Source organism: Syngnathus typhle, unplaced genomic scaffold, assembly GCF_033458585.1.
Source record: "Syngnathus typhle isolate RoL2023-S1 ecotype Sweden unplaced genomic scaffold, RoL_Styp_1.0 HiC_scaffold_39, whole genome shotgun sequence".
Classification (NCBI taxonomy): Eukaryota; Metazoa; Chordata; class Actinopteri; order Syngnathiformes; family Syngnathidae; genus Syngnathus; species Syngnathus typhle.
Window position 1 is genome coordinate 657 of NW_026871945.1, and position 12,031 is coordinate 12,687.

General features: G+C 41.2%; 1 long non-coding RNA gene across 1 annotated transcript; it reads left to right on the top strand.

Moving 5' to 3' along the window:
• The first annotated feature begins 3,971 nt into the window (after positions 1 to 3,971).
• On the top strand, positions 3,972 to 4,489 carry LOC133147272 (uncharacterized). The gene is made up of 3 exons (XR_009711608.1): positions 3,972 to 4,148; positions 4,248 to 4,325; positions 4,405 to 4,489. It is a non-coding gene; the product is annotated as an uncharacterized LOC133147272 (long non-coding RNA).
• Positions 4,490 to 12,031: the final 7,542 nt, after the last annotated feature.

The window sequence follows — 12,031 nt, forward strand, 5'->3', positions numbered from 1 at the left end:
AATTTTATTGCTTAAATCGCATTTTCTCGGCGAGCTGAGCACTTTTTCTGAATTGTGCCGCTCCCGTCACTCTGGTTAGGTTGGCATCGAAAAAAACGCTCTCGGGTGCTTTAGAGTGCCGAGTTATTCACTGCGCATGAAGAAATGACCACCTCCAACGTTTGGTTTATGTTTTATAAGCATTTTTAATTTTATTGCTTAAATCGCATTTTCTCGGCGAGCTGAGCACTTTTTCTGAATTGTGCCGCTCCCGTCACTCTGGTTAGGTTGGCATCGAAATAAACGCTCTCGGGTGCTTTAGAGTGCCGAGTTTATCACTGCGCATGAAGAAATGACCACCTCCAACGTTTGGTTTATGTTTTATAAGCATTTTTAATTTTATTGCTTAAATCGCATTTTCTCGGCGAGCTGAGCGCTTTTTCTGAATTGTGCCGCTCCCGTCACTCTGGTTAGGTTGGCATCGAAAAAAACGCTCTCGGGTGCTTTAGAGTGCCGAGTTTATTACTGCGCATTAGGAAATGACCACCTCCAACGTTTGGTTTATGTTTTATAAGCATTTTTAATTTTATTGCTTAAATCGCATTTTCTCGGCGAGCTGAGCGCTTTTTCTGAATTGTGCCGCTCCCGTCACTCTGGTTAGGTTGGCATCGAAAAAAACGCTCTCGGGTGCTTTAGAGTGCCGAGTTTATTACTGCGCATTAAGAAATGACCACCTCCAACGTTTGGTTTATGTTTTATAAGCATTTTTAATTTTATTGCTTAAATCGCATTTTCTCGGCGAGCTGAGCACTTTTTCTGAATTGTGCCGCTCCCGTCACTCTGGTTAGGTTGGCATCGAAAAAAAACGCTCTCGGGTGCTTTAGAGTGCCGAGTTTATTACTGCGCATTGAGAAATGACCACCTCCAACGTTTGGTTTATGTTTTATAAGCATTTTTAATTTTATTGCTTAAATCGCATTTTCTCGGCGAGCTGAGCACTTTTTCTGAATTGTGCCGCTCCCGTCACTCTGGTTAGGTTGGCATCGAAAAAAACGCTCTCGGGTGCTTTAGAGTGCCGAGTTTATTACTGCGCATTAAGAAATGACCACCTCCAACGTTTGGTTTATGTTTTATAAGCATTTTTAATTTTATTGCTTAAATCGCATTTTCTCGGCGAGCTGAGCGCTTTTTCTGAATTGTGCCGCTCCCGTCACTCTGGTTAGGTTGGCATCGAAAAAAACGCTCTCGGGTGCTTTAGAGTGCCGAGTTTATCACTGCGCATGAAGAAATGACCACCTCCAACGTTTGGTTTATGTTTTATAAGCATTTTTAATTTTATTGCTTAAATCGCATTTTCTCGGCGAGCTGAGCGCTTTTTCTGAATTGTGCCGCTCCCGTAACTCTGGTTAGGTTGGCATCGAAAAAAACGCTCTCGGGTGCTTTAGAGTGCCGAGTTTATCACTGCGCATGAAGAAATGACCACTTCCAACGTTTGGTTTATGTTTTATAAGCATTTTTAATTTTATTGCTTAAATCGCATTTTCTCGGCGAGCTGAGCACTTTTTCTGAATTGTGCCGCTCCCGTCACTCTGGTTAGGTTGGCATCGAAAAAAACGCTCTCGGGTGCTTTAGAGTGCCGAGTTTATTACTGCGCATTAAGAAATGACCACCTCCAACGTTTGGTTTATGTTTTATAAGCATTTTTAATTTTATTGCTTAAATCGCATTTTCTCGGCGAGCTGAGCACTTTTTCTGAATTGTGCCGCTCCCGTCACTCTGGTTAGGTTGGCATCGAAAAAAACGCTATCGGGTGCTTTAGAGTGCCGAGTTATTCACTGCGCATGAAGAAATGACCGCCTCCAACGTTTGGTTTATGTTTAATAAGCATTTTTAATTTTATTGCTTAAATCGCATTTTCTCGGCGAGCTGAGCACTTTTTCTGAATTGTGCCGCTCCCGTCACTCTGGTTAGGTTGGCATCGAAAAAAACGCTCTCGGGTGCTTTCGAGTGCCGAGTTTATTACTGCGGCTTAAGAAATGACCACCTCCAACGTTTGGTTTATGTTTTATAAGCATTTTTAATTTTATTGCTTAAATCGCATTTTCTCGGCGAGCTGAGCGCTTTTTCTGAATTGTGCCGCTCCCGTCACTCTGGTTAGGTTGGCATCGAAAAAAACGCTCTCGGGTGCTTTAGAGTGCCGAGTTATTCACTGCGCATGAAGAAATGACCACCTCCAACGTTTGGTTTATGTTTAATAAGCATTTTTAATTTTATTGCTTAAATCGCATTTTCTCGGCGAGCTGAGCACTTTTTCTGAATTGTGCCGCTCCCGTCACTCTGGTTAGGTTGGCATCGAAAAAAACGCTCTCGGGTGCTTTAGAGTGCCGAGTTTATCACTGCGCATGAAGAAATGACCACCTCCAACATTTGGTTTATGTTTAATAAGCATTTTTAATTTTATTGCTTAAATCACATTTTCTCGGCGAGCTGAGCGCTTTTTCTGAATTGTGCCGCTCCCGTCACTCTGGTTAGGTTGGCATCGAAAAAAACGCTCTCGGGTGCTTTAGAGTGCCGAGTTATTCACTGCGCATGAAGAAATGACCACCTCCAACGTTTGGTTTATGTTTAATAAGCATTTTTAATTTTATTGCTTAAATCGCATTTTCTCGGCGAGCTGAGCACTTTTTCTGAATTGTGCCGCTCCCGTCACTCTGGTTAGGTTGGCATCGAAAAAAACGCTCTCGGGTGCTTTAGAGTGCCGAGTTTATTACTGCGCATTAAGAAATGACCACCTCCAACGTTTGGTTTATGTTTTATAAGCATTTTTAATTTTATTGCTTAAATCGCATTTTCTCGGCGAGCTGAGCGCTTTTTCTGAATTGTGCCGCTCCCGTCACTCTGGTTAGGTTGGCATCGAAAAAAACGCTCTCGGGTGCTTTAGAGTGCCGAGTTATTCACTGCGCATGAAGAAATGACCACCTCCAACGTTTGGTTTATGTTTAATAAGCATTTTTAATTTTATTGCTTAAATCGCATTTTCTCGGCGAGCTGAGCACTTTTTCTGAATTGTGCCGCTCCCGTCACTCTGGTTAGGTTGGCATCGAAAAAAACGCTCTCGGGTGCTTTAGAGTGCCGAGTTTATTACTGCGCATTAAGAAATGACCACCTCCAACGTTTGGTTTATGTTTTATAAGCATTTTTAATTTTATTGCTTAAATCGCATTTTCTCGGCGAGCTGAGCACTTTTTCTGAATTGTGCCGCTCCCGTCACTCTGGTTAGGTTGGCATCGAAAAAAACGCTCTCGGGTGCTTTAGAGTGCCGAGTTTATCACTGCGCATGAAGAAATGACCACCTCCAACGTTTGGTTTATGTTTAATAAGCATTTTTAATTTTATTGCTTAAATCGCATTTTCTCGGCGAGCTGAGCACTTTTTCTGAATTGTGCCGCTCCCGTCACTCTGGTTAGGTTGGCATCGAAAAAAACGCTCTCGGGTGCTTTAGAGTGCCGACTTTATCACTGCGCATGCCTCCAACGTTTGGTTTATGTTTTATAAGCATTTTTAATTTTATTGCTTAAATCGCATTTTCTCAGCGAGCTGAGCACTTTTTCCACAAATAGAGTATGCACTTATCCATTGGTTTCAATGTTATGCAAATGAGGGGTGCAGTGTCACTAAGATAACACTAGATGGCGACATTTGGACATGATTTTATTGTTATGCAAATGAAGGGCTGCACAGTATGCACTTATCCATTGGTTTCAATGTTATGCAAATGAGGGGTGCAGTGTCACTAAGATAACACTAGATGGCGACATTTGGACATGATTTTATTGTTATGCAAATGAAGTGCAGGTGCCACGAAGGGAGGGGGAAGAGGGTGCAGGTGTTTTAGGGGGAGGGGCTGCAGTGTCACTAAGATAACACGAGATGGCGACATTCGCACAGGAAAAAAATTGACAGGAAAAAAATTGAGATGGAGAGGTGTAGTGTTGGGGGATGTCTATAGGTGTTTTTTAGAGAGGAGGGTGGACTTAATGTTAGTGTATTTAAGGTGGGGCTATTGATTGTTTTTTGAGAAGACACGCCAGCAGATGAGCTCTGAACGGAGAAGTTGGAGAGCGTCCAAAGTTAGAGAGCGTCAAAAAGTTGTTTCGAGATGGTTAAAGGTAAGCCATGTTATTAATTATACTGTTATAATAATAATAATAATAATACACTGAGGTTATCATATAAACATGATGTAATGTGTATGTAATGTCATGCAGATATAACTGTGTTTGCTGACGTGCACGCAGTATTTGACGACGACTTTAGCGGAGTTTATTTAACACAATCAGACTACGGTAAGGCAACTGTTCATTTACGTTAGTTAATAAAATGCTATTAGTTGGTGATTTTTTTTTTTTTTTATGTGTGTAACAGATCTCGTGGCGGCTGCTACTAGGCTAAAAAATCCACTGATACAGACTGGTTTGGAGGCAGAACCATCAGAGCAGCGTGATTTCGGTCAAATCATACACCTTTCCGGCCGACAGGAGGTTGTCACGAGCTCTACACGTCATTTTGAAGCAACGAAAACAGCAGAGTTATCAGAGCTACGTGATAGCAGTCAAATCACACACCCCTCCGGCCAGCAGGCGGCTGTCACGAGCATAGAGACGGAAGAGGGAGCATCCACAGACATAGAATTGGCGGACGCTTTATCTGCATACGAAGACCTTCCTCAAGAATCAATAAAAAAAGTCAGAGGTATTTCTTATTTTTATTCTTTTATTCTATGTCATCATTTAAATGTTTTTTTGATGGTATTATAACGATTTAACTGTTTTTTAATATCTACTTCTAGTTAAGCGTTGTGGAACGGGACTGCTTCAAAGAGCGAGAAAGAGCAGACGTGCAGCCTTCTACTCAACTACTAAGGAGCCTGAATCGACAAACGAGAGCCATCACCATAAGACAAGGCGTGCTATAAAGTGCAGTGGTAACTGTGTTTACAAAAAACGGCTACAAGAATGTTTTAAGGTAATACGTATTTTGACAGATTTAGCTCAATCAAGATAGGTCTGATTTTTTGTGTTGTTTATATTGTAATTTCTATCAAAAAGAAATACAATGGATCAGGCTAACCTTACGTCAGCAGAGTCGGATTTCTTAACAAACATTGACGAATTAGATTTACAGCTACTTTGTGATACACCTGAGCTAGATTTGTCAAACATTAACAATGATTTGCCGTCAACCACTGCTTCTACAAGCCAAATACCAGATTTGGTCAACATTGTAAACAATGCCATGCAGGAAGGGAGAGACACAGACAGTCCTGATATTCAGGCCCACTTACAAGCTGTCGTAAACGAGCTAAACAGTCAAAACTGGAATGATGGTAGCCAAAGTCCTACACTAATACCGTCACAACTGCTAAACATGATAGCAGAATTAAACAACCAAGCTAACGGTAACAGCGGGCGCAACAGTCCAGATATTCCTGCTCAACTGTTACACATGATCCAAAATCTAAATACGCAGCCTCTGATTGACCGAATGACCGTTAACCCTATAGATCATGAGATAGATGCTTCTGTAATAACTGGTAACATGCCACCATCATTTCAGCCTAACAACTGCTCTGTTATAATCGATCACGAAATAGATGTTATTGACAACAACGCACCAGCGTTTCAAGACATAGCCCACCAATCTAACAACAATGCTTCTGTAATAACTAATCAGCGCGGCGGCTCTGTTGTAGTAAATAGACCGCATTTCAATAATATTGAGATAAGGCGGCATTTGAATATACCATCACAAGCAAACAGCAATGATTTTGCAACCTTTTACCTACAGATTGAGGATAGAATAGATGAAGTCTTGCGAGAGGTTGATATGCAAACACAGAGAGGTGACGTGATTCAAATCGAGTTAGTAGCTGGAAATGATAGGGCTCACGTTTACTCGCAAAAAAGCGACATAAACACTATCCGTGATAATGTATCAGATCTGCTTGAACGTCTAGCTCAATCAAATGTAGAGCTTCTAGCTGATGAGAATTTAGAGCTTATTGTCGAAATAGTCAAACCGATCCGTGGTGGAATGCGTCGTCGACTGATGAACACTACCAACAAAGAGATTTTGACGCGTAAAAAACGACATCTGTACATACCTCGTAATAAGGACAACAATCTATGCTTTGCTCTTTCACTAACCTATCTGCTAAATGACACGCTAACATCAAAACAAGCCGTAAGACAAGCCAGACTTTTGCATCAGAGTGTGGGTTTAGATTGTCAAACACCTGTGAGTTTGGGGGATGTACATAAATTTGAAAAAGTTCTCAGACGGAAAATAACTGTCATGTATCGAAAAGAAGACAGCCGCCCTATGACTTTCTTCGACACACATTACCCTAAAACAGACGAAGACACTTTATTTGTTTTGCACCTCGAGAATCATTACTACGGTGTGAAAACGATAGAGGCATTCATGGGGTATGCATATTTTTGCAGATATTGTTACAGAGGGCATGAAAATTGGCAACGCCATCAATGTGAGGGACACTGTAACATTTGTCTCGATCCTCGTTGTAAACAACGACGATTTAAACATGTTATCTGCCCTGATTGTAACAAATCTTGTCGTAATGAAGAATGCTTTGCCAAACATAAAGAGTTTCGAGCGACGAATCGTGTGAGCAACTGCACCACATACAAAAAATGCTTGCAATGCGGGCTCCAATATTATGTGAAAGCTGATGGTACTGGTGCTAAACATCGGTGCCCCGTGAAAAGATGCGCCGTGTGTAGTGAGATCTTAAACCAAAATGACAATTGGTTTACAGCTACTTTTTGGTAGTAGCCGACCAAAATAACTGGTATTTTTGTTATTTAAAAAATAGGTAATTTTTACCTGATGAACACTAAGGTAAAAATTACCTTAATTGTGGCGGCTGCAACAGGTAACTGCTGTGTTACATGCAGCCCATCAAGCCTCAACCGCCTTGCAAAAATGTAGTCTACTATGATTTTGAAACTTATGTAGATGCAGATGGTTTACACAACCCCTTTCTTATCTGTTGTAAATCAAATAGACTGACGAAACAGTGGTTTGGGACAGACTGTGTTGACAAATTCCTCACATTTTTTCGAAACCCCCGGTTTAAACAAACGACATTTGTTGCACATAATGCGAGAGGTTTTGATTCCTACATCTTGATAAAGAGAATGCTTGAATTAGGTATCAAACTTGACATTCTGATGCAAGGGAGTAAGGTTCTATCATTCGTCGATTTAGACACAAAATCTCGTTATATCGACTCATTGTCATTCTTAACGATGCCGCTAAGTGCGATGCCTAAGGCCCTGGGGCTTGAAGACAAATCAAAGGGTTGTTTCCCACATAAATTTAGCTCTTTAGAACATTTGAACTACGTAGGATGTCACCCTGAGCCTACATACTACAATGTCGAACAAATGTCACCCTCGCAACGTGCAAAGTTTGATGAATGGTATGTCAAACAAGCTAACGATGTGTTTGATTTTGCGAAACAGGCGCTAACCTACTGTGAGAATGATGTTGATTTGCTAATGCAAGGATGTGAGAAATTCAGGAGCGAGTATTTTGAGGCTACAAGAACAGACCCTTTCAACGCCGTCACAATAGCCTCGGCTTGCATGAAAGTTTTTCGCACTAATTTCCTAACTCCTGAAACACTAGCTATTACACCTTCAGACAACTACATGCGACAGTACAAAGCTTTCTCACACGATTCTATTCAATACTTGCAATGGGTCATGCATAGTCAAAATATCCACATTAGACACGCGTTGAACGGGGGAGAAGTTAAGATCGATAACTACACTATAGACGGGTATTCTGAAATTGGGGGAGTGAAAATAGTTTTTGAGTATTTTGGTTGTTATCACCATGGCTGCCCAGAATGCTACAACCTCTCTAATATATGTCCAACAACAAAACGTCCCTTTCAGGAAAGGTTTGACAACACCCAAAAGAAAATTCAGGAACTGCAGCTTAAACAAGATGTGCACCTTGTAATTATGTGGGAGCACGAATGGTTGCAAATGAAAAAATTGAACACAGAGGTTAAGGAATTCCTGAAAAAAGCCAAATTTCCTACACCTCTCAAACCAAGGCAGGCTCTTTTCGGAGGTCGAACAAACACGTTTGTTTTAAGATACACGGCAGAAGCTGACGAGAAGGTGTTGTACGTCGATGTCACATCATTATATCCTTTCATTAATAGTACAGGCATCTACCCTATTGGTCATCCAACGATTATCCACGGTGATTTTAAAGACCCAAGACTGTATTTCGGCTTCATAAGCGCTACCGTCAATCCACCTCGTGGTTTGTATTTTCCTGTTTTACCTTTCAAAACAGCTAAAGGTAAACTTGTCTTCACACTGTGTCGTACATGCGCTGAGCATAACAACCAGCAGACAGCTTGTACGCATAATGATGAGCAGAGATCGTTAACAGGTGTTTGGACAACTCCTGAATTTGTTAAGGCACTTGATCTTGGCTACACTGTTGCTGATATTACAGAAGTATGGCATTACACAAGAGCGAGCGACACAATTTTCCGTGATTACATGCGAACATTTCTAAAAGGTAAACAGGAATCTTCAGGCTATCCAGCGCATGCGGTCAATCAAGCTGATAGAGAAAATTACATACAGAGCTACGCGATTCATCAGGGTATCCAACTGGACCCTTCCAAAATTGCTGTAAATCATGGGAAACGTCAGGTTTCGAAACTTTGTCTAAACAATCTATGGGGAAAACTAGCCCAGCGTGAGAACATGACAAACACAAAAATTGTGACAAAATCTGAGGAGTTTTTTGATCTTCTGTTTTCCGGTTTGTACGATGTGAAATTTTTCCACTTTATCAGCGAAAAGCTTTCGGTTGTACAATATTGTTTCAACGTAAACAATGAGATACCAGCCTCAAAAACATCAAACGTGGCGGCTGCATGTTTCACAACCGCTTATGCACGTCTAAAAATGTACAACTATCTAGAAATTTTACAGACGCGCGTTCTTTACACTGACACAGACAGTCTCGTGTACACGGCCAAACCTGGCGAAACTGTCCTCCCGCTAGGGGATTATCTGGGTGATTTGACAGATGAGCTTTCGAACGACAGCATTTCAGAATTTGTCTCAGCAGGGCCTAAAACATACGCTTACAAGACAAGGGCAACAAACCGCACCGTCATGAAGGTAAAGGGTATCACACAGACTCACGAAAGCGGTCAGAGCATCAATCTTGACAGCATGCTCGATTTGGTTCAGGGGTACATCGACACAGCAGGTGCAGTCTCAGACGTGCTTTACGCACCCCAACATGGCATTGTTCGCAATAAGAGAGGGTTTCATCTCAGAAACACATCATTTTCCAAACGGCTTCGTGTAGTCTACGACAAAAGAAGATTGCTCAATCAAGGCCGCACTGAACCATTTGGTTATTGAAAATGGCTTTTAACCAGATTGAATTTGACCCTAGATTAGAACTCCCTTTCTCATCGTTAATAGCGGGGCCTTCAGGTTGTGGCAAGACGTTTTTTGTTAAAAATGTTATAGGAAATCTTGAACATGTTATGAGAAAAAAACCTGATAATATTGTCTGGGTTTATACTTCATATCAACCAATGTACGATGAGCTCAAAAACATGAATAAAGACATCGTTTTTATCAAGGGGCTGCCTGAATCTTTTGATGACGAGAAGCTGTTCCCGCCGCAGCAGCACCACCTACTGGTTCTGGACGACATCATCTTCCAAGCTTCGGATAATCAGGAAGTGGTTCGAATATTCACGCAATATAGACATCATAAAAATTTAAGCGTTATAATGCTAACACAGAATGTATTCCATCAAGGGAAATTCAGTCGTACTATCAGTTTAAACAGTAATTATCTGATTCTGTTCAAAAATCCCCGTGATAAAATGCAAGTGAATGTTTTGGCGAATCAAATCTGCCCCAGCAACCGGAAGTTCTTCTTGGAATCTTTTGAGGATGCAACAAAAGAGCCGCATGGGTATTTACTGATTGATCTGACACCTTCATGCCCAGAACAATATAGACTACGTACAGGTGTACTACCTAGCCAGTGGCCTGTAGTTTATATCCCCAAACAATAAAACGATGACAAAGCTTTTAAAAACAAATGCGTTGTTACTCAAGTCTCTGTTTACATCGAAGCCGGCCAAACGTAAACATTTACTCCTCAAAAGTCCTGCTAGTTTAGTGAAGGCATTGTGCGAGATTGCTCTGAATCTTTTAAAAGGACATCTACCCTTAAAATCAAAACTTTATAAAAAACTAAAAAAGCAGAAGAAAAATATCCGCTTTCTAGCTGATAAAAAAAAATACTCTGAAAAAGAAAAGAGCTGTGTTAGTTCAGAAAGGTGGTTTCATATTGCCTTTATTAGCGGCATTCGCACCTGTTCTGGGGAGCGTTATTACTGGTTTTATGAACAAATAATAAAATGAGTTTGAAAACGGCGCAGAAAATGTTCCTGATCTCCCCTTACCAGCTCGAGAGGCTCAATAAGCCAGCCCCTACTATTCGGGACACCGCCGAGTATTCTCTGGATGAGGAGATGAAACAGGTTTTGGATAATAAAAATTTAAATCAATATGAAAAGATCAAAATTTATCAATCCCTGATGCAGCGTTATATGGGTTTGATCAAACAAAGAGATTCTGAGCAGATTCCTGTTACGATTCGTAATGAAGAGAGGGTTGTTGAAGAGGGAGGGAAAGCGCCCCCAAAAGTGACAGATGAAGATTGGGCTGATATTTTGGACACCATGGGGCCGCGTTATCGTCGCAGCGCCTCCTATGTGTTAAAGAAATTATCGGCCGAAGATGTAAGATGGACGCCGCTAAGCGAATTTATTTTTAGAGGGAAAACTGTCAAGGGCTCACACATGAGCGATTTGATAAAACATTTAATTGTAGCCGGTAAGAAACTAGCCGCTCAACCGGCTGGCTGGACAGAATTTCTGCGTACATTAGCACAGCTAAACCTGCCTGAATCAAGCATTTCCAACCCCTCTGCTCGTGCTGATTTCAAACGCTTGAAATACGCTAGGGATGAAGATGATGATGTTTCTCACGCAAAACATGTAAGCGTAAAAGAGAGGAAAAGGAAAAACAGATCACCGGTAGTAAAGTGGGTTAGTTATTAAAATGTTAGATACGCTAATGCTGTTACTGGAAAAAAAACAAATGACTCTGTAACTCTCTTTAACAATGTTTATTGAATAAAAGAGATTTTATAAAACATTAACACGGTTTCAGACAATGACAATTTGTGTAATGAACATGATATTTGCCCGCCACACAGCCGATCCGGTCTTCGACATTTCTTGACAAAATCGATAACCATCGAGTCATTATCCAGAGGGTCGGGATGATAATGCTTCATGACGTCATTGTAGGTCAGCCCCCAACCCCGTTGCGACAAGTAGTACACACAATGTTGACCACAGGTGTCATTCAATTCATGTTGGAGTTGTCCGTTATGGTATTCCAAACGATTAGAATACTTCTTCAGAAATCTGTATATACTTGACGGGTAATAAGGACTGTCTGGTGGCAGACCAAAAGGATCAAAGAATGTGGCCGAACCATCAGATTCTAAAGTCAAAGCGAGCCAATGTTCGCCTGGCATGTGGCGTGGGTGGGTGTTAACAATATAATATCTGGGGGGCTTGTCTTTGACGTCAGCTAGCTCGTCTGACGCGTAAACCCCACCAAACAACGCCCTTTGCATCCGGGTCATAATCAAATCCAATTCGCGACCGTTCATATTTTTTAATAATAGTCCATCAACACTTCCCTTTTGGCATTAATCTCAATAAGGGAATCATAAACTGCGTAAATAATAAGCGTGGCTGTATGTGGGAGAGGCACACGAAATCGCAAATCTAATCTTAAAACACCATTATTCACGGGCGATAAAGCCCCGGAATCATCTGCTTGACTTAAATTAAAGACAAAAAGTGAATAGCCTTGACTAAAAT